This window comes from Chlorocebus sabaeus, chromosome 16 (genome assembly GCF_047675955.1).
Source record: "Chlorocebus sabaeus isolate Y175 chromosome 16, mChlSab1.0.hap1, whole genome shotgun sequence".
Classification (NCBI taxonomy): Eukaryota; Metazoa; Chordata; class Mammalia; order Primates; family Cercopithecidae; genus Chlorocebus; species Chlorocebus sabaeus.
In genome coordinates, this window is record NC_132919.1 from 50362651 (window position 1) to 50385344 (window position 22694).

General features: G+C 45.2%; 1 protein-coding gene and 1 pseudogene across 3 annotated transcripts in view; both read left to right on the top strand.

Annotated features, from left to right (window-relative positions):
* The window catches only part of UBE2O (ubiquitin conjugating enzyme E2 O), a 65368-nt gene that overhangs the window by 7894 nt on the left and 34780 nt on the right, over positions 1–22694 (top strand). The window lies entirely within an intron of this gene.
* On the top strand, positions 441–21420 carry LOC140708668 (large ribosomal subunit protein uL30 pseudogene; annotated as a pseudogene).

A 22694-nucleotide genomic window follows, 5' to 3' on the forward strand; every position in this document is an offset into this window, starting at 1 on the left:
CTTGGGTCAGCTTTGTCCAGGTCACCCCTAGACACAGGTAGGCTGTGTTCTCCTGAAGCAGTATTGTGAAAAGCAAATTTTTATGGTTTAAACATTGCAGTCGATTGACGTACCACTCAGAAGTATTCAGTGGGCAGTAAGGATTGGAATGAATGTTCTTTTTGGGTTTAATCTGGTTCTTTGGTTGGGGGATTTTGAGTTAGCTTGCATTTTTAGAGAGGCCACAGCAACATTTAATATTCTACAGCTAAGTCAAAGGAGTAAGACATTCTTCAGGTCACTTTTGGTTTAAATTGATAGCATAACTATACCTGGGAAACCGTCTATGATGATTTAAAGTAAAAAAAAAAAAAAAAAAAAAAATTAAGATACTGAGTCATGCTTGGGAAAAAAAAAAAAAAAAAAAAAAAGGCAGTCAGTCCTACCCAACAATGAGATGAAAATTCCCAGCTAGCATTGACAGAGAGATTTCCTGCAGGCACCCTTAAAAAGAGAGGCCTTCATTTGCATCCTGCAAGAGAGCTGGTCTTTTCACACTCAGCAGCTCCTATGATGTTCTGCCTCCTCTTTGTAATTCTGGTCCTATTTGTGGGAGCTCCCTCTGGAAGAGGGCAGTTGAAGATAGATACCTTGACTGGCAGATTCAGTGGACTGTGTGTGTGGTCGCCCCTGGTGCAGGTGGGAAGTGTAGACACACAAATACGTCTCCAGGGAGCATCAGGACTTTACATGTGCAGTGCTGAAAGCATCCTGGTATTCATGTGCTCTGTTTTATTACTTAAGGGATTTTGAGGGCCCTGAAGGTTGATGACATCATCTTCAAGCCAAGGAAGAAAGCATCTCTCTGGTCCTCCAGTGTGCTTGTGGGTCATCCCAGCCCAGTACTGGGGGAAATGGATGTCTGCCTCCATTTCCTCGTGACCTGCTCTCCCCTTCAGTCATTTTCTGTCTGGCCTCTCACACCACTGAATGTGATGGCTCCCCTGAAGGTCACAAATGACTAGTGAATTTCTGGTCACTGCATTTGCTGACATTTTCTCAGTCCTTGTCCTCCTTTTGATCTGTCAGCCTTATGCGTAATCACAGCTTACTGCAGCCTCCACCTCCTGGGCTCAGGCAGTGCTCCCACCTCAGCCTCCAGTGCAGCTGGAACTACACACTCGGCTTTTAAAAATGTTTTTGTAGAAACAGGGTCTCACCATGGTATTGGCCAGGCTGGTCTCGAACTCCTGACCTCAAGTGATCCTCCCACCCCAGCTTTCCAAAGTATTGGGATTACAGGCGTGAGCCATGGTGCCTAGCCGATCACGCCATCTTTTTTTTTTTTTTTTCTTTTTTTTTGAGACGGAGTCTCACTCTGTCCCCCAGGCTGGAGTGCAATGGTGCAATCTCAGCTCACTGCAACCTCCGCCTTCTGGGTTCTAGCGATTCTCCTGCCTCAGCCTCCCAAGTAGCTGGGATAACAGGCTCCCGCCACCATGTCTGGCTAATTTTTGTCTTTTTAGCAGAGACAGGGTTTCACCATATTGGTCAGGCTGGTCTCGAACTCCTGACCTCAAGTGATGCATCTGCCTCAGCCTCCCAAAGTGCTGGGATTACAGGCATGAGCTACTGCGCCTGGGCCGACTATGCCCTCTTAAAGGTGTTTCCTTCCCTGGGGTTCTGTTATACCAGACTATACCAAATGTTTCTCTTTTTTGCCTTTTGTCTTCTTCCTCTTACCCGTAGATGTGCAGCTTTTCCAAAGACCTGTCTTTTCTTCATCTCTTCCTCCCCAGTTTTTTGGAGTGACCTCCGTGCCTGTAGCTGCATCTGGTACCTGTATTTAGATGACTTCCACATTGACATCACATGCCCAGCTGCTTACTTGATAGCTCCATTGTGCCATGTAGACTTCATAGGTATAAAATCTTGTGATTGTGACTGCCCTTCCCATCCTCAAGTCTGTGGATTTAAAAAAAAAAAAAAAAAAAATCTGGCTGGGCACAGTGGCTCACACCTGTAATCCCAGCACTTTGGGAGGTCGAGGTGGGTGGATCACTTGAGGTCAGGAGTTCGAGACCAGTCTAGCCAACATGGTGAAACTCTGTCTCTATTAAAAGTACAAAAATTAGCTGAGCATGGTGGCAGGTGCCTGTGATCCCAGCTACTCAGGGGGCTGAGGCAGGAGAATTGCTTGAACCCAGGAGGCAGAGGTTGCCGTGAGCCAAGATCGTGCCCCAGCACTCCAGCCTGGGTGACAGAGCGAGACTCTATCTCGAGGAAAAAATATATATATATTCCCCAACTTTTTTGTTTTTGGTTCTAAACCCAGGACCCAACTTTTTAATAGGAAAAAATGTTGACCATACCAAAATGTGGAAAGCCAGTAATTGCTAACTCCCAACCATTATGAGTCAGCAGTTGTTAACATCCTGCCATATTTGCTTTATCTGCATGTTTATGTAAATATATTTCCTCCTGAGTTATGTCTGGTACTAATTCCTGCTAAGTTGTGACAGACAGGATAGCACTTCACCCCTAAATACCTAAGCTTGAATCTTCTAAATATTAGAGCATTTGGGGTCATTTTTAATTTACCTGTTTGGCCCTCATTCTAACTTGTCATCAGTTCTTTGAGAGGCTTCTTGCATCCTGTGCCTGCGTTTCTCTTACAGCCCTGGTTTGCTGTCTGCTTGCCTCATACCTGCGCTGTGTAGCCTTCTCCCTGGTCTCCCTGCCTCTAGTGCCCATTTCAACCAGTGAACAGCGCTGCCCCCAGCTGACCTCCCAAGGCTGACCTCCCAAGTGATCGCCTAGAGTGCGTCAGGACCCAGCCTCTGAGCATGCCTTGGTTGTCATTCAGGGCCCTTCACCTACACTTGCTGCCCTATCTCCTGCCTCTTCAGTTGACTCCAGCCAATCTGACTGCTTTTCCCCAACTCACTTGTGCTGTTCCCTTCCTCTCATGCCCCATGACACACCCACATTCTCTCTCCTGGATGGGAAGCTCCTTGAGAAACAGAGACAGCAAATCCGAAAGCTTGTGTGCTATCATACACATGCAGATTCTTGGGAAACATCTTCATGAATGACCAAAGTTTGCTCCCTCCCACTTACCTACAAATAGTATTCTTAGTCTTCTTCCAGATGCCTTGTGGTCTGTGCTGGAGCTGTGTGAGCCCCTTACTAGACCACTGTGTCTCCCACCCTGCGTACTAGGTGTGTTGACCATGTACAGTAATGTATTGCCCAAGCTGGGTTCTTTTGAGAGTACTATGAATAATTATTCCAGGACTGGGACATATGGGCATCCTAATACTAGGAAGAGCAGATTAATCAGAGTACACCATATTGTAGTTACTATTTTGGCAACTTCCGTCGGGGGCTCCCCAAGCAGACTATGTGCATTGTGGACTAGGCTAGAGCTGGCTAGAGCTCGTGTCACCTGTGGTCAAAATGAAGCTGCTTCTGGCTGCATTTCCCCGTAAGAACCCTACCGAAAGCACTTGACAAATGGCAGACTCCACACATGTGGGTTTCCTGATTGGTTATCAGCACCCAGTCCTCACCTTAGGAGGATGGCTAAGTATGAACGAGGCTCTCTATTGGAAAAAGAATGCCCACCCAACTGCACATGAACCAGGAATGCAGCTTAGGCTACGCACTCTGCCTGTACCAAGACCCTTGGGGGCGGGGCCTGGAGTTGCAGTGGCTACACCAGGCCTATTACTTCGAAGGAGTCAGGAAAGTCTTTTGAAAGTAGATATAACCACCCCTGTTTATCAGTGGAGGGGGTGGGGAAGTGAAGAGAGCATGAATAAATGGATTCTAGTCCAGCACTTTTCTAAGGTGAATGCCGCATGCTATTACCTAGGGTGTCCTAATGCAAATTGTCCTAATTCCATTGGGCTGAAGAATCTGTGTGTCTAACAAACTCCCAGTGGCATTGACACCGCTGGCTGGGACTGCCCTTTGAAGTGCATTGGTATGGGCCCTTCCAAACCTCGTTGATGTCAGTGGGTTCAGTTTTAGTACATCTTTGGTTTGAGGCCTTTTTTCTCCCCTCTGCTTATTCTTCTTGCGCCAGTGTTAATGAACCGGCATTGTCCAAAGGTGGGCTGCAGGAGGGGCAGGAAGGGATAAGGCGGCCTCATCATCCGCCAGTGCTTTAGTGTTAGAAAGGCTTGCCTCCTTCTCCCTCCCCATTGCTTGCTGGTGGTTGTTGTTAATGCACTGCTGTTGCTAAGAAGTTTCATTTGATTTCATTTCATTTTAGGATGCAAATATGATAGTTGTTGTGAGTATAACACACCCAATCCAAGAGGAAAATGATTATTCAGTATTTTAATGAAATTGCTGTCTTTTATCCAGCCAATGTCAATGGATTCCTACTGTGAGCCAGGCCATGTTAACTCACACTTTACCTGTGTCATCTCACTTCCCCTAAAGTGGCCAGTGCCCCATTTTACAGAAGGAAAGACTGAAACCCAGAGAAAGCTTATAACTCACCAAGGCCACATAGCAAGTGAGAGGCCAACCCAAATTCAAACTTAGGCCAGTTTGTGCTGCCCGAGTGCAGGTTCTCTTCACTGACTACGTGGGTGCCCCCTGCACTGGGCGGGGTGCTGTGGGGAGAGAGACACCCCCACACAGGCCCTGCTCTGTAGATTAGCGGCCAATAGAACTTTCTGTAAAGGGCCAGATGATAAATATCCTAGTGTTGCAGTCTATACTGTCTCCTTCACAATGACTCAGCTTTGCCATTTCATTATAGCACAAAAGCATTCAAGGCAGTAAGCAAATGAATGGGCATGGCCATGTTCCAATGAAATTTTATTTTTAAGAAACAGGCAGTAGGCTGGACATGACCCGCAGGCTGTAGTTTTCCCACCTCTGCTCTAGAAGGATCCTGAAAAATGGAGGTATAATGTGAGCCACAGCTGAAAAAAGTAAATAGAGGTCAGGCATGGTGGCTCACGCCTATAATCCCAACACTTTGGGAGGCCAGTCCAGGTGGATCACTTGAGGCCAGGAGTTTGAGACCAGCCTGGGCAACATGGTGAAACCCCATCTCTTCAAAAAATACAAAAATTATCTGGGCGTGGTAGCTCACGCCTATAGTCCCAGCTACTCAGGAGACTGAGGTGAGAGGATGTTTAGTCCTGGAAGTCAAGGCGGCAGTGAGCCGTGATCGTGCCACCACAATTGCATTTTAGCCTAGGCAACAGAGCAAGACCCTGTCTCAAAAAAAGAAAAAGATGAAATTAATTTTAATATGTTTTACTTAATCCAGTGTATTCAAAATATTATATCCACATATAACTCATGAGAAGTACTAATGAGAGACTGTGCGTTCCTTTTCCATAGTGGCTACTGGATTGGGTAGCACTGCTTCAGAAACTTAGGTAGGAGAGGGAACCATCACTCTGATCCCCTACTCAGCTATTTTCCCCTCATAGCACCTAGCATTACCTGAGATTATTGTTATACTACTTCACGTCCTGTTTACCGTCCCCCAGCCAGAAGGTAAGAGAAGCACAGAAGCATCTCGGTCACTGCTGTATCCTCAGTGACTGGCCCAAAGTAGGTGCCAGGAGAGATTCGTTTAGTGAGCACTTGGGAAATGGCAGATTGTACACATGCAAATGAGGGAATTAGTGAGTGAATGACTGATGCACGTAAGGGAGCGAGAGCCTAGTTCCACGTGCAGGACACAGTTAAGATGCTGAGGGATGTGGTGGGGAGCATTAGGAGATGCTATCATGGAGGTGGCTTTTGAGTTCACTCTTGAAAGATAAGAGCTTGGAATAGCAGCAGTGGAGGGCAGGGCATCCTGGGCGGGAAGTCCAGTGTGCATAAAGGCAAGAGAGGCAGGGGGTTCACTTCAGTGATTCCAGACTTAGGCCTCAGAACTTCTTTAACTTAAAAATCATTGAGGACCCCAATAATTTTTTAGCTTTGTGGGCTTTTACTTATATGGGTTGTTTCTATTAACATCTACCATTTAAGAAAACAAACTTAAAAACCAAGAATACCTGGGCATACATTCTGTTAGCCATCAGAGTAGTGATGTCGTCACGCATCACGTAGCCTCTGGAAAATTCCACTGCAAACTTTTGAGAGGATGAGAGGAAAAAAGACAAATAACGTCTTAGTCTTGTTATAGAAAATTTTTGACTTTGGACCTCCTGAAAGGGTGTTAGGGATCCCTCTGCCATATTTTGAGGACCACTGAGCTAGAGGTGGGGTGAAAGAAGTCAGATGAGAGAGTGCTGGCAGGCGAGGCTGTACAGGACTGTAAATAATGTTCACAGCAAAGATTTGTTGGTGCCTGCCGCATTCTAGGCACAGTCACTGGAGAACCCCGTGAAATAGGTGTTCTTACTTCACAGATGAGGTGAGGTTAAGGCAGTAAGCAGAAAGGCTTGGGTTAAAGCCAGGCAAGCGCCCCCATACCATGCCATCAGCTGCCCCTGGAAAGACCACTAGTGTCGTGCTTGCTGTGTATGTGCAGGTCTTTGGATGACTGGCTCAGGAGTTGGGATTTGTTTTTTACATAAAGAGGACTCACATCAGAGTTTGCAATGGGTGGTTTGGCACCAGTTTACAAGGTGGAATGTGGGGAGTTAGGAAGCCTGGAGGCCAGTTAGGAGGATTTTATGGAGCAGGTGAGTTGTGTCCTCTGTGCCCTCAGTGTGCATGGTGTCACCTATGCATGCATGGCGTGAAATGCTAGAGTTGCTGACTTCTCACACAAAATGACCCGTGAGTGTGAACAAGCATCTTCATTCCATATTCAGTGGAAGAAGCAGTGATCTGTTCCAGTGCAAGAGAAAACACTGGTTATGTTGGACTTACTGATGGGTTTAAGGGATTTTTCAAGGATAACTTTAATGATGTTCAACTTAGTACCTAACCCCCCAGTAAAATCTGAAATCTGTTGCATCTAAGAGAACAGTAATAAAGCTTTCTATTATTAGAGTAGTGAGGTAGAGAGGAAGGTGAAGTGGTTGGAGAAGGTTTCTTAGGTGGGTTACAAAGGTGTGAAGGACGTTTGAGGAATAACAGGTAAAGTGTGCATTTCACAGCCTGGCACATACAGCTGAGCCGGGGTGCATTGGGGAGGTGGGAGCAGGAGTAGGGACATTAGTGTGCCAGGGCTTTGAGATGATCAGAAGAGCGACGAGGAGGCTTTAAGTTTTTTTTTTTTTTTAATTGTAGTAAAATATGCATAACAAAATTTACCATTTTAGCCATTTTTAAATAAACAGTTCGGTGACATTAAGTACATTCCCATTGTTGTGCAGCCATCCCCACCATCCACCCCAGAACTTTTCATCATTCTCCACTGAAACTCTGTCTCCATTAAATCATAACTCCTCAAACCATGAAGTTTTATAGCTTTTAGAAAAACCTTTTCTAAAAGCAGTAGATGTAGACATGTGGTCACCTACAAAAAGGCAGTACGAAGAGGGAAGCATGGCAGAGACTCAAGCTTCTCATGAGCATGGCCAGGTGGCTGGTCCTGCCAGTAATAGCTGTGTGGACAGAGGAGTGTGGAGGGAGATTCCGTTTTGAACACATTGCGAATTAGATGCCTGGAAGCATCCAGGCAACGAGAAATATCTCCCTTTGAAGCGTGTGTTTAGCCTGTTCCCCATCTTCCTTTAATTCTTATTGCTGTCATATTTCATGCCCTCATAATTGCAGTTTCTAAACAAACATTTTTTAGATTTATAGAACAGTTTCAAAGATCATACAGGAAGTCCTCGTATCCCCTTCACTCAGTTTTCCCTAATGTTCACATCTTACATATCATGATATATATTTGTCAAAAGTAAAAAAATTAACATCGAGCCAGGCACAGTGACACGTGCTTGTAGTCCCAGCCGCTCAGGAGGTTGAGGCCACAGGGAGGATCGCTGGGTCCAGGAGTTCAAAGCCAGCCTGGGCAATGTGGTGACACCGCATCTCACAAAAAAGATACTGACATCAGCCACATACTGTTATCTAAACTGTACACTTTTATTTGGATTCGTTTTCCACTGGTGGCCTATTTCTCTTCCAGTGTCCAATCCAGGATACTACATTGCATTTAGCATAATTGCCTTTGTTTTGTTTTTTTTTTTGAGACGGAGTCTTGCTCTGTCGCCCAGGCTGGAGGGCAGTGGCACGATCTCAGCTCACTGCAAACTCCACCTCCCGGGTTCATGCCATTCTCCTGCCTCAGCCTCCTAAGTAGCTAGGATTACAGACGCCCACCACCATGCCAGCTAATTTTTTTTTTTTTTTTGCATTTTTAGTAGAAACAGGGTTTCACCATGTTGGCCAGCTGTTCTGGAACTCCTAACCTCAAGTGATCTGCCTACCTCGACCTCCCAAAGGCGTGAGCCACTGCACCCAGCCTAGCATAATTGCCTTTTGAATTTTGAAATAAATGCTCCTTGTTGATCTTTCATTAATCCCCATTTTATACTCTGTCCTAAGAGGAGTTACCTTTTTTGAATTTTGTTCAGAAGGAGGGTGCTGGCCAGTGGCTTTTGATGTCAGGGCAAGGGGTCAAGTAAGATGCTTTGTAAAGAGAGGCAGTTCAAGAGTTGTGAGGAACCTTGGATAGCACTTTTGAGTAGAAGTGGTGGCTGGACACCAGAGCAGCAGCAGGTGAGGGAGAGCGTGCAGAGCAAGGCAGGGGCCTGGAGGCATCGGCCAGGCTCTCGGGGATTCAGGGTCCGGCAAGAAGGGAAAGTCCCAGGTTTAATAGTCTGGTCTTCAGTCTCTGACAATCCAGCACCAAAGAAAAATTGCTGGAGTCATTCTCTGATTTGTCTTAGATTTATAGCTTTATTCCTGATTGGTCTATTAAGTTATTTCTATACATAATACAAAAGTGTACAAGAACATAGGAGAGGCGGGTAAAAAATGTCTCCCATAATTCTCCCACTCAGGGAGAACTTCTCTTTATTGTTTCAGTGGATGGCTGTTCTAGTCTTTTATTTTTTATTTGTTTGTTTATTTATTTATTTATTTTTGAGATGGAGTTTTGCTCTTGTTGCCCAGGCTGGAGTGCAATGGCACTATCTCGGCTCACTGCAACCTCTGCCTCCCAGGTTCAAGCAATTCTCCTGCCTCAGCCTCCTGAGTAGCTGGGACTACAGATGCACACCGCCATGCCCGGCTAATGTTTTGTGTTTTGGTAGAGACGGGCTTTCACCATGTTGCCCAGGCTGGTCTCGAACTCCTGAGCTCAGGCGATCCACCCACATTGGCCTCCCCAAGTGCTAGGATTATAGGCATGAGCCACCACGCCGGGCCTAACGATGATGAAAATTTGATGTGACATCTGCAGGATCCCCAGCTAGTCAGCAGCATCTAGAGGGCTGGAACACTGGCCAGCTGACTGGGCCTTTTGCTAACTATTTTCTTTACCCTCTGTGCTGGGGTGTCCCTGAGCTTTTCAGGACAGGCTGGTCTGTTGTGCCTTCAGCTCAGGGAATGCGGCTCCCAAGCATAGGACTGGACTGAGAGGCGTTAGGTGAGCCAGAGGAGGCCTCAGACACAGGGCTCAGAGTGGGCATGTAGACCTGGGATTGCTTAGTGTCCATGACTAGAAAAGACAGAATCCTGTAGAGTTACTGGGAATTGCATGAGATCCCCTTCGAGAGGGCGCAGCACAGCACCTGACCAGTGGTCACTGCTGCTGGGGGAGTAGTTTAGCTCTGCCTGTTTCCCTATTGTTTAGAAGCCCATGTAGTAAACATGGGGGGGGAAGAATATTGCAGATTAGCTTGTCTGCCTCATAAGGCCAACTTTATTTTTTATTTTTTATTTTTTTTGAGATGGAGTCTCGCTCTGTTGCCCAGGCTGCAGTGCAGTGGCCGGATCTCAGCTCACTGCAAGCTCCGCCTCCCGGGTTTACGCCATTCTCCTGCCTCAGCCTCCCGAATAGCTGGGACTACAGGCGCCCGCCACCTCACCCGGCTAGTTTTTTGTATTTTTTAGTAGAGACGAGGTTTCACCGGGTTAGCCAGGATGGTCTCGATCTCCTGACCTCGTGATCCGCCCGTCTCGGCCTCCCAAAGTGCTGGGATTACAGGCTTGAGCCACCGCGCCCGGATATGGCCGACTTTAAAACTAAATCTTAATCTTTCTGTGTGTGTATCTATCTATATACTTGGACAGATAATATATGCAAATATCACAACATTCAAAAGGTTTAAACAAATATATAGTGAAATGTTTGTCTCCCTCCTACCATTTCCACTCCCCAGGGATAGCCACTGTGAACAAATTCTATGTGTGTGAGTATACCTTTTTTATATTTTAGCTTTTTATGTGAATAGTAACTTTCTGTACAGCTGCTCTGTATTTGGCAGGTCAGAGCTTTGGATTCACACAAACCTGGATCTGGATCCTGACCTTCCTGTTTGCTTCGTGGTGGCTCACAGCTGGCTTGGTGCATCTCATTCCTCAGTGCCTCGCCAGGCGCGTCACCTCCCCTTTCCTCTCCTCAGTGTTGTCCTTTGTGCCAGGCTGTTGGGCTAAATCCAGCCTAGTGTGCCACTGCAGGGAGAGCCCAGCTCTGCTGTTTGGGAGGTAGGGTAGGAATCCATGATCCCTGGGTGGGCGCGCCCAAGCCCCTCTATTAAGACAGAGTTTTCTCAGTAGCCAGAGGTACCACCGATGGGGGTAGAACCAGTATAACAGAGGTATTTGACTCAAAAGACCTTTGTGAAGGCAGAGACAAAGTTTTTTGCTTTTTTAAGCTTAAGTGAAAAAGCATTTCCAGAACATCCCAGGTGCCTTTCAACTTCACTCCTGACCTGTGCCCTGTCAGAATTGCTTAGTTTGTGTTAGTAGTGTGGGACCGCCCTGAGCTCCTTGCAGAAGCCAAGGCAAGACTCTAAAAGGACCCTCCACAACCCAAAAGCAAACCATGGCCATACAAGGTGGGTTCTGTTGCCTTTCCCCAGGACAAGGAGTCACCCTAATTCATGCTTCAGATCCCTGTTTCTTTATGTGATTCCTGTGAGACATGTCTCAGGTTACACAGTTCATGGCAGGACTATTGGCGTGTCCTTTACAGTTTCCAGGAAGATAAATGTGCCCTGTGATTTCCAGGGTAGGACTGTGTTTCCTACACGTTGAGGTTTCCTTCCTCTCTGTTTCTCCCATAGACACTTGCCCCTAACACTTTCCTCTTCTGTGCTGGGAATATCAGAATAGGAAGGAGTTTTCAGCCACAGTGTGCTCATTGCAGGTGGGCTCCTCATCTGAACCTCTGAGATAGGACTTGTGTGCTGGGTTTCCATGTATGTTTAGGTCTATAGTGGTAGTGGTAGGACTGGAGGGGATCCTTGGCGTGATTTTGCTGGAGCCCCTTTTTTTTTTTTTCCTTTTGAGACGGAGTCTCGCTCTGTCGCCCAGGCTGGAGTGCAGTGGTGCAGTCTTGGCTCACTGCAAGCTCTGCCTCCCGGGTTTATGCCATTCTCCTGCCTCAGCCTCCTGAGTAGCTGGGACTACAGGCGCCCGCCACCACGCCTAGCTAATTTTTCGTGTTTTTAGTGGAGACAGAGTTTCACAGTGTTAGCTAGGATGGTCTCAATCTCCTGACCTTGTGATCCACCTGCCTCAGCCTCCCAAAGTGCTGGGATTACAGGTATAAGCCACCGTGCCCAGCCTGGAGCCCCTTATTTTATTGTCGGGCCCAGGGAGGCTAAGTGGTTAAGATTGATGGAAGCCACAGACAAAGAAAACAGACTTCTTTCTTAGGAAAGAAAAGTCCATAGGAGGACACTCATCTAATTTCTAAGAGTAGAAGATGTTAGGAGGGCTGGTTTTTGTTTTCTGATGAGTATAGTTTGAAACAAGTTCTGGTATTTGACTTGAAAAATAGAATTGATAACACAGAGGATTTACAGGAAACACTGTAGCTGGGCCTGTAGGTGCTCACCGCCACGCCTGGCTAATTTTCATTTCTTTTTAAGTTTTTTGTAGAGTCACCATCTCACTGTGTTGCCCAGGCTGATCTCAAACTCCTGTCCTCAAGCGATCCTCCTACCTTGGCCTGCCAAAGTGCTGGGATTACAGGCTGGAATGCAGTGGTGCGATACTCGGCCTCCTGGGTTCAAACAATCGAGACCCCATCTCTTGGGGAAAAAAAGGTTTATTGAGACAATTCACATACCATACAATTCGCCTTTTTAAAGTGTGCAGTTCGAGTGGTTTTTAGTATACTCAAACAGTTGTGCAGTCATCACTGCTATCTAATTTTAGAGCATTTTCATCACCCTAAAAAGAAACCTCATACCCATTAGTAGTCATATTCCCCTGCACCCCCCCAACTCCTGGAAGCCATGTTCTGTCTCTGTGGGTTTGGCTCTTTTGGACATTTCTTTTTTTTTTTTTTTTTTTTGAGACGGAGTCTCGCTCTGTCGCCCAGGCTGGAGTGCAGTGGTGCGATCTCAGCTCACTGCAAGCTCCGCCTCCCGGGTTCACGCCATTCTCCTACCTCAGCCTCCCGAGTAGCTGGGACTACAGGCGCCCGCCACCTCGCCCGGCTAGTTTTTTTGTAGTTTTAGTAGAGACGGGGTTTCACCGTGTTAGCCAGGATGGTCTCGATCTTCTGACCTCGTGATCCGCCCGTCTCGGCCTCCCAAAGTGCTGGGATTACAGGCTTGAGCCACCGCGCCCGGCGGACATTTCATATAAATGGAAGCATACTAGATGTGGCCTTCGTGACTGATTTCTTTTATTTAACATGATGTTGTCAAGGTTCATCCGTGTTGTAGCATGTATCAGTACTTCATTTGCTTTTATTGTTGAATAATATTCTCTCATATGGATGGGTCACATTTTGTATATCCATTCATCAGTTGATGGACATTTGTTGTTGTGTCATTTTCACTTTTTGGCTATTCTGAATAATGCTGCTATGAGCATTCAAGTTCACGTTTTTGTGTGAACATATATTTCCAATTCTCTTGGGTATTATACCCAGGAGAGAACTTGTTGAGTCGTATGTAGGTAAATCCATGTTTAGCATTTTGAGCAACTGCCAAACTGTTTTCTGAAGTGACTGCACCGTTTTACATACCCACCAGCAATGTTGGTGGGTTCCAGTTTCTCCACATCCTCACCAACACTTGTGATTGTCACTTTGTTTGTAGCCGTCCAGTGGGCATGCATGGGTATTGCATTGTGATTTGGCGTGCATTCCTAGTGATGAGTGATGCTGAACATCTTTTTCATGTGCTTATTGGCTATGTGCGTATCTTTGGATAAATGTTTCTTCAAATAAGTCCTGTGCTTATTTTTGAACTGAGTTTTCTGTTGATCTGCTTATTACACCCTGCATTTGGATCTTCCCTCTCTCCCATGGAGTCCGGCAGGTGGGCCACCTCTTGTGGCAGGTGCCTGTCAGTGTCATTGGGATCTGTGCTAGCCATCTTGCCTTATGTTGGGATTTAACCCCCTTTCGTATTTAAGTATGCTTAAGACCCTTAGAAACTGAAAGGGCTTTAAGTCCTAAGTCTTTCCAGGAACAGAGTTGTAATTGTTTTAAATCTGGGGCTCCGCAAGCATCCTAGGATGAGAAAGGGGTTGCTAAATAGGTTTTCTTGGACAGTGGGCAAGCTTTCAAATATTTACCAGTGACATGTACCGTGGCATGCTGGGTATAAGTCTTTCTAAGGCGGAGACCATACAATCTTTTTCTTTTGAGTCTCTCTCATAGTACAATTATAGTACTTCTTATGCAGTGGGATGATGAAATATTCGTTGATTGACAGGAACATACTTTGATAACTGAGTCCTTTCTGTAGCAGTTTGACGGGTCGAAGACATGGTTGTGCCGCAATGTGTGTGAGAGTGTCTGGTGTGTGTGCTTGGCGATAGGGGGCCGAGTTTCCAAAGCCTCTTGGCTGCTGTCGCCTCACAGATTCTCCATGCTGTGTGGCTGTCTGCTGAGGGGCACATGTGCTGCTATTTATGTTTGGTGACTTTCTCAGTGATTGTTTTTAGTTTAGCCTTTTAAGAATCTGATCTAATTTTGTGGGTGTGTAAAGTGTTGATTTATCCATGCCTGCTGCATGACACTGACGGTGAGTGTCTTCCACCCTCAGCCTGGATCAGTTCTGACTGTCATGGTTGGATCACAGTAGTCCGTGGGACTTAAAATTTCTTTAACATCTGAAACAAAAAGCCATTTGTAGGAGCGGATGTGTGGCCCTTTCAGGTGCCTGGGGGAGTTTCTAATGGAGCTATTCTTTTTTAAAATTTTTTCTTCTTAATTTTACTTTTTCATAGAGATGGAGTCTTGGCCTTGTTGCCCAGGCTGTTCTCAAACTCCTGGTTTCAAGCAGTCCTCGCACCTAGGCTTCCCAACTCCTGAGATTACAGGTGTCAGCCACAGTGTCTGGCCCTAATAGTTATTCTTTCTTTTCCCTACCCACCATTTCACATCTCAGAATAGCAACACGAGGAGAGTCCATCAAAATGAATTGGTGAGTAGGTGAATGTCTGAACTAAGGGTAGCTAATTTTTGAATTTGTGATTTCCTGTTTTTTGTTGACTTTTTTTTTCTTTTTTTTTTTTTTGAGACAGAGTGCCCTGTCGCCCAGGCTGGAGTGCAGTGGGTGAATCTCAGCTCACTGCAACCTCCGCCTCCCGGATTCAAACAATTCTCCTGCCTCAGCCTCCTGAGTAGCTGGGATTACAGGCACGCGCCACCATGCCCAGCTAATTTTTTTTTTTGTATTTTTAGTAGAGGCGGGATTTCACCATGTTGGCCAGGCTGGTCTTGAACTCCTGACCACAAGTGATCCACCCACCTCAGCCTCCCTAAGTGCTGGGATTATCGGCGTGAGCCACCGTGCCCAGCTTTTGTTGACTTACTACTTTTCCTTCATCTTCAGATCTAGTTGTATATAAGTACTTTGCGAAATAAAGATTAAAAACCTCTGGTTGCCTCTTTTCTGCCTGGAACCATGGAGGGTGTTGAAGAGAAGAAGGTTCCTGCTGTGCCAGAAACCCTTAAGAAAAAGTGAAGGAATTTCACAGAGCTAAAGATCAAGCGCCTGAGAAAGAAGTTTGCCCAAAAGATGCTTCAAAAGGCAAGGAGGAAACTTCTGCATGAAAAAGTGAAGCGCTATCACAAGGAATCTAGGCAGATGTATAGAACCGAAATTTGAAAGGCTAGGATGACAAGAAAAGCTAGCAGCTTCTTTGTGCCTGCAGAACGCGAATTGGCATTTGTCATCAGGGTCAGAGGTATCAGTGGTGTGAGCCCAAAGGGCCAAAAGGTGTTGCAGCTTCTTTGCTTTTGTCAGATCTTTAATGGAACCTTTGTGAAGCTCAGCAAGCCTTCAGTTAACGTGCTGAGGATTGTAGAACCATGTATTACAAGGAGGAACCCAAATCTGAAATCAGTAAACGAACCAATCTACAAGTATGGCTATGGCAAAATTAATAAGAAGTGAATTGCTTTGACAGATAACATTTTGATTGCTCAGTCTCGTGGTAAATAATGGCATCATCTGCATGGAGGATCTGATTCATGAGCTCTATACTGTTGGAAAACGTTTCAAAGAAGCAGACAACTTCCTATGGCCCTTCAAGTTATCCTCTCCACAAGGTGGAATGAAGAAAAAGACCACCTATTTTATAGAAGGTGGAGCTGCTGCCAACAGGGAGGACTAGATCCACAGGCTTCTTAGAAGAATGAACTGCGGTGTCTACCATGATTATTTTTCCAATCTGGTCAGTTAATAAATAATACCTGCTCTCAAATTGGGAAAAAAAAAAAATCTCCGGTTAGCATACTTTAGGTAAACACGGTAGGTTGAACATACTCATTTAAATCTACTTTCCCTAGAAACTCTGCTAAAATAAGAGCAAAATAATTGTTTTTAAATGTATAAACCCATAAGGACACAGAATAGGAGAGAAAACAATAACAAACAAAAGATCTTCAATTTCTAGAAGGCGGAAGATGGACAGAAGACTGAGCAGAGCAGAAGCTGAAATGTTGGTACCTGCGGAAAAACACCAAGGAAAAGCACTTTAGAGAGCACCAGGAATTAGAGGCACCTGGTGACACTCAAGGTGGGAATAGGGTTTCGGCCGAAAATCAGAGGGATTATGATTAGTTGACAGTCTCTATAGGGAAGAATTAAACTTCCCCAGTCATCTCTTTTAGTTCTGCAAACAAGAAAATACTCAATCTCCTTTGCTGGCGAATGAGAGAGTAGACACTTATGCATCAGATTGAGGCGCCTTGGGCAGAGCAAGGGGCAGGGTATTGCTGGACTGAAAGAGGGATTCATGAACGTCTGCACACTAAAAGGGCAAATCCCAGCCATGCTCCTGCCTGCTCCTGGAGTGCTGAGGCCATGCATGAGGCATGGCATTGGATTCCAGTCTGGAAAAAATGAGCATGTCAGAAACAAGACCTGCCATTGCCAGCATTGCCAGCATGTAGTGGCTCCACAGCAGTGGCCAGCTTTCTACTCCATCTAATGTGGTCCTCACCTGTCCAGAGCCTTGCTCATGTTCGCAAGGTTTCCATCATCATCTTATTGCCTCAACTTTTTAAACTTTTTATTTTTTATGTTTGTTTTTTTGAGACAGAGTCTCACTCTGTCACCCAGGCTGCAATGCAGTGGCATAATCTTGGTTCACTGCAACCTCTGCCTCCCAGGCCGAAGCACTCCTCCCACCTCAGCCTCCCAAGTAACTGGGATTACAGCCATGTGCCACCACTCCTGGCTAATTAGTGTATTTTTTGTCGAGATGAGGTTTTGCCATGTTGCCTAGGCAGGTTTCAAACTCCTGAGCTCAAGTGATCTGCCCTCCTCAGCCTCACAAAGTGCTGGGATTACAGGCATGAGTCACCATGCCCAGCCTAACTTTTTATTTTGAAATAATTCTAGATTCATAGGAAGCTGCAAACATAGTAGAGGGCTGGCTAGACACAGTGGCTCATGCCTGTAATCCCAGCAGTTTGGGAGGCCGAGGCGGGCAGATCACGAGGTCAGGAGTTCGAGACCAGCCTGGCCAACGGTTAAACCCCGTCTCTACTAAAAATACAAAAATTAGCCGGGCATGGTGGCATGTGCCTGTAATCCCAGCTACTCAGGAGGCTGAGGCAGGATAATTGCTTGAACCCAGGAGGCAGAAGTTGCAGTGAGCCAAGATCATGACACTGCACTCCAGCCTGGGTGACAGAGCAAGACTCCATCTCAAAAAAAAAAAATAGTAGAGGGATCCCCTCTACCCTTCATGCAGTTTCCCTTGATGGTCACATCTTATATAATCATAGACAATATCAAAACCAGGAAACTGACATGGGTACACAATACGTGCATACAGTTCCACACCCTTTATCACATGTGTGGATGCATGTAACCACGTGAAATAGCAATCAAGATCCACAACTCTTCCATCACCACAAAGATCTCTTATTGCCTCACTTTTAAGTAGGAATGGATGCCAAGGACCACTGGATATATTCAGAAAGCTTCCAACATGAAAACTAGAGGCCAGAGAAAGCAAAGAGAAAAATTATCTCCGAGGAATCAGAGCTGATTCAGGCAAGAGAAAGCCTTAAAGCACATGGCGAATATACTCAGAAGAGCCAATATTTTATCCATGAAATAAAAGTTACTATAAAAATCAGAACAGGAAAGAGGTCTTGGAATTAAAACCATTACTTTTTTCTTTGAAGTTGACGAAGGCTCCCAGGAAACAGATTAAAAACGTCGGACATCTAGTCTATAAAGAGAGAAAGGGAAAATTAAAGACCATAATGTATCAGAGAAACAAGAATTGTTTCAGAATGGACAGTCATAAGTTTCAAAAATGGCAAATGGAAAATGTCCTGTGGCACACACTGTGATTCCAGAGCACTGGGCATAAAGCTTCCGAAGAGCAAAAGCAGGTCACGTACAAAAGATTGGGAATGAAGATGGATCGGAATTTTCAACCTCATTGGAAGCCAGAAGACAATGGAGTGGATTTCCTGTTTCAGTGACATGGTAGATCGAGCTAAAGTAGAATTGCTCCCATTACAATCACTTAAAATGTTATATAAGCTATAACAAGAGAATAAGAAAGAAAAACAGAAACAAAAGCAAAGCAGGAGTATAAAGCCAGAGCAGAGTAGGCAGCTCTGGGGAGGGGCACGGTAGGTTCACTGGACCCCAAAATCGATCCTAACCGTAATAGAGGTTTGGATTTGCATGAACATGTAAAGCATGGAATTGAAACAGAAATCTCCTCAAAGAGCCATTCCCAGGTAAAAGGGATGCAAGAAAATTTCCCCCATGGGATCAGAGAAATGTTAAGGAAGCTGATCATTGCCCCACACTCCGGATGGTGTTGGAGGAAGTCTTCTGTGAGCAGTGGAAAACATCCAAGTTCAAAGGAGTCTGTGTTTATAACACCCACATGTTGCAGGAGTGCCCGAGCTGGCACCAGAACAGCCAGCAGACCAGCAATACCCCTGAAGCTCCTTGCTTGCAGAGCAAAGGCAGAACTTTATTCTAGAGTGACCCTTGCACAGTACAGGCCTCTTGGAATCCTAGGATGCCCACAGATAATGAGCTTGTTCTAGGAAATTACCAAGCATGTAGAAATTAGAACATGAATTAGCGATCACAACAAACACAAGATTCTTCAACGTGGGAATTCAAATAATAGAAGAGATTATAATAGAATGTCTAAAGTGATTGAAGGACTAAAAGAAGGAATAGATGTCAAGGGAAAGAATAAGACAGAATACATTTTAAAAGGCATTATTTTTTAAAGAATCAAATAAAGCCTCTAGAATGGAAACACTGAATTAAAAACCTAATGGAAATGTTAAACACGAGATAGCATAAATTTTCAAGAGAGAATTATAGGAACTGGAAAATAGATCTGGAGAAGTTAGTTAGAATTCTGCACAGAGATAAAAGAGATGTTTGTGAAGAAGAGATGTTACAAACATGGAGGGTAGTGTGAGAGGGCCCAGCGGGAAAAATAGCATCCTAAAGGCAGCTTGAGAAGAAAGGCAGATTACCCCGCAGGTTCAACAGTGGAACTCAGCAAATGCTAAGTAGCAACAGTAGAGGCCATAAGGAAAGAAAATCTTCAGTGTGCTAAAGAAAATGAGTTAGTGGCTTAGTTTTCAGCAACCAGCTTAAATTATCAGTCAATAGTGAGACAAATAAGGACATTTTCACAGGAAGAAAAAAAAAAAAGCTGTATTTACTAAGAGACCTTCGCTGTACTTCAGGAAGAAGGAAGTAAGGAGAAAGGAGGGATGCGGACAGTAATGGTATCCAGAGGCGTTGGGAAGTGCAGGTAAATCTGAATAAGCATTTGCTTATGAAAGTGATCGTCACTAATTTGGAGAGGATTAAAAACCAAAATCCCAACAAAAAATGGAAATCAATGAGGGGGTGATTTGAATGAACACACTCTTAAGTTCTTTGAACCGTTTGGGAAGTGTAGGAGGGATATTGATTGACTTCAAACTTTCTGAGTCAAGTAGACATGTTCCAATTTTAAGGGTAACCACTAAAAGAATAGAAATAGGGTTTAAAACTTTCAAACTCACAGAGGGGAAAAATATGGAATTTTAGAACTAGGTCATTTGTCTAGAAGAAAGAGAGCAAAGAAAAATTATGGTAGCCAGAAAGCCCTAAAGGTAATGGAAATAAATCCACATGGATCACAATGAACATGAACAGGTTATATGTGCCAGTTAAGACAGGTTCTCAGACTGGAAGACAGCAGAGCAAATCCTACAACATTCTGAGAGAATTCCATATCCAGCCCAACTGCGTCAAGTAGAATAGAAAAAAGTTCTTTTGGCTGGGCATGGTGGTTCACGCCTGTAATCCCAGCACTTTGGGAAGCCAGGACAGGAGGATTGCTTGAGCCCCGTTCGAGACCAGCCTGGGAAACATGGCAAAACCCTGTCTCTACAAAAAAATACAAAAATTAGCCGAGCGTGGTGGTGTGCGTCTGTAGTCCCAGCTCCTCAGGAGGCTGAGGTAAGAGGATCACTTGAGCACAGGAGGTTGAGGCTGCAGTAAGCCATGATCACACCACCGCACCCTAGCCTGGGTGACAGAGTAAGACCCTGTCTCCAAAAAAAAAAAAAAGTTCCTTTTAGGCATGTAAGGGCTGGAAAATAAGTGCCTCCCATGAACTTCTTGGGGGGAAGGGATAGAAGGAGTGGTTCTTCACCAAAACCAGGGAATTTTCCCAGGATCCAGGAAACGGGATCCAAAACAGCTGAGCAGCAGAGGAAAGTCTGAGTTAGAGAGACAGGGTGGAATTCTGCAGGAGGGAGAGAGATCGACAAGAAAGAGACAAAGCCCAAAGACACCTGATCGGTAATTTGTAGGTAATTTGAAGATGTTTAGAAAAGTTATGGATAGGTATTTGACAAAAGTATCAATATGTACATAATTGTGTGAGGACAATTAATGCAGTGGAACTTTTGGAAGGATGGAGTACAGGAAAAAGGCGTCAGAGGGGAGGGTAAGAGTTAGGTCATCAGGCTGGGCGTGGTGACTCACGCCTGTAATCCCAGCACTTCGGGAGGCCGAGGCGGGCAGATCACGAGATCAGGAGATGAGACCGTCCTGGCTAACATGGTGAAACCCTGTCTCTACTAAAAATACAAAAAAAAATTTGCCGGGCGTGGTGGCTCAAGCCTGTAATCCCAGCACTTTGGGAGGCCTAGACGGGCAGATCACAAGGTCAGGAGATCGAAACCATCTGGCTAACACGGTGAAACCCCATCTCTACTAAAAAAATACAAAAAAAAAAAAAAAAACCTAGTCCGGCGAGGTGGCGGGCGTCTGTAGTCCCAACTATTCGGGAGGCTGAGGCAGGAGAATGGCGTAAACCTGGGAGGCGGAACTTGCAGTGAGCCAAGATCCGGCCACTGCACTCCAGCCTGGGCGACAGAGCGAGACTCCGTCTCAAAAAAGAAAAAAAAATTAGCCAGGCGTGGTGGCGGGCGCCTGTAGTCCCAGCTACTCTGGAGGTTGAGGCAGGAGAATGGCGTGAACCTGGGAGGCAGAGCTTGCAGTGAGCCGAGATCGCGCCACTGCACTCCAGCCTGGGCAACAGAGCGAGACTCTGTCTAAAAAACAAACAAAGAGGTCATCAGGTACCAAAACAGGACATCAGTAGATAATGTCTATAATAAGTTAGGAATTAGAGGTGCAGACATGTTGTTTATATGTATGGAGGTAAATATTCAAACAGCCAAGAAATTAGAAAGTATTTGCTTCAAAAGAGCACAGTTGAGAGAGTAAGATGGGGACTGCCTTTTTTTGTTAAGCCTTTTAGTACTGTTTTTTTTTTAAACTTAGGCCTGTGTTACTTTGATACAATTAAGCTTAACTAAGCTAAACTATTACTTTAAAAAATATAATATGAGCCAAGTAGGTCCTTTAAAATTTTTTAGTGACCACATTTTTTTCTTTTACTTTTTTTTTTTTTTTTTCTGTGAAAAGGACCTTGAGAAGTGGCCACATTTTAAAAACATTGAAAGAAACAGGTGAAATTAATTTTGGAGGTGGCGGTAGAAGGGGCACTTGCTCTGTTGTCCGGGCTGGAGTGCAGTGGCTCGATCATAGCTCATTGTAATCTCAAACTCCTGGCTTAAGGGATCCTGCTGCCATTTGTTTTGTGTGTGTGTGTGTGTGTAGAGATGGGGTCTTACTATGTTGCCGAGGCTGGTCTTGAACTCCTGGGCTCAGGCAGTCCTCCCACTTGGCCTCCCAAAGTACTGGAATTACAGACATAAACCACCTCACTCAGCCAGAAATTAATTTTAATGTTTTATTTAACCCAGTATATATCCAGGATATCATTTCAGAATGTAATGAATATAAAAAATATTAGTGGACTAGGTGCGGTGGCTCACGCCTGTAATCCCAGCACTTTGGGAGGCCGAAGTGGGCAGATCATGTGAGGTCAGGAGTTCGAGACCAGCCTGGCCAACATGGTTAAACCCTATCTTTACTAAAAATACAAAAAATTAGCAGGGTGTGGTGGCTCACACCTGTAATCCCAACTACTTGGGAGGCTGAGGCAGGAGAATCGCTTGAACTCGGGAGGTGGAGGTTGCAGTGAGCTGAGATCATGCCACTGCAGGCAGGAGCCTGGGCAACAGAGCAAGTCTACTCATGAATGAATGAATGAATGAATGAGTGAATGAATGAATGTCTCTTAAACTGTAGTTCTACCTAGATTCCTGGAATTCAGTCCTCAGTTTTAAATCAACAGAGAGCCATGCAGTTGTGTGGGTTTTATAAGGGTGCTAAGGTTGTTTTGTGTTTTAAAGTTATTGGTGGTCAATCCACACCCTCCTCCATTTTTTATTGCCTTGTTTTTTATATAACTCTCTGAGGATCCTGAAAGTCCCGGTCCATTTGGTGGATTTACACACACACACAAACACACACATCCCCCCAAATAATCCCCCGCATGGTTCCTTTTCAACTCCTCCCACTTTTCACCCCTTTTAAAAAAGATCCAGTTTCACAAAAGCCACCACTGAGACTGTAGGTCCAGTGTTCGAGCCAGGAATGAAGGAAGTGTCTCGAGCTGACCACAAGCATGGAAGGGTAGGTGCCTCCCCATCCTCTGCCTCCTGATTGATCTCACTCCTCCCACTCCAAGATCCTGGCAAGGGCACAGGCCTGTGG